The sequence below is a fragment of the Belonocnema kinseyi genome, chromosome 5 (assembly GCF_010883055.1).
Source record: "Belonocnema kinseyi isolate 2016_QV_RU_SX_M_011 chromosome 5, B_treatae_v1, whole genome shotgun sequence".
Classification (NCBI taxonomy): domain Eukaryota; kingdom Metazoa; phylum Arthropoda; class Insecta; order Hymenoptera; family Cynipidae; genus Belonocnema; species Belonocnema kinseyi.
The window spans coordinates 89378862-89379268 of record NC_046661.1 but is presented as its reverse complement, the minus strand read 5'-3'; positions in this window follow the sequence as shown (position 1 = coordinate 89379268).

Genomic DNA, 407 nt, shown 5'->3' with positions numbered 1-407 from the left:
AAAAATTTTAAATACTTTAGAAATCTTTATAAAAAGTTCTAGGTATTTGAAAAGATTTGAAAAATTTGAGAGAATTTTAAAAGATTCCAAGGAATTTTCAATTGATCACAGTAATTTAGAATGATATTTTAAAGGATTTGATGTACATTTTAGAATATTTTAATAGATTTCAAGTAATTTTCAAATTATTTTAATAATTTAGTGTGAGATTTTAAAGGATTTGAAATATTTCAGGGTATTTATTGAATTGTAAGATATTTTCAAGAGCTTAAAAATTTTTTTAAAGATTTTAAATGGTTTTTAAAGATTTTTAATATTTGAGGATGTTTTGGAAGATCTTAAGGAATTTTCAACCTATTTTTATAATTTAAAGGAATTTCAAAGAATTTTAACAACTTTAGCAGGGT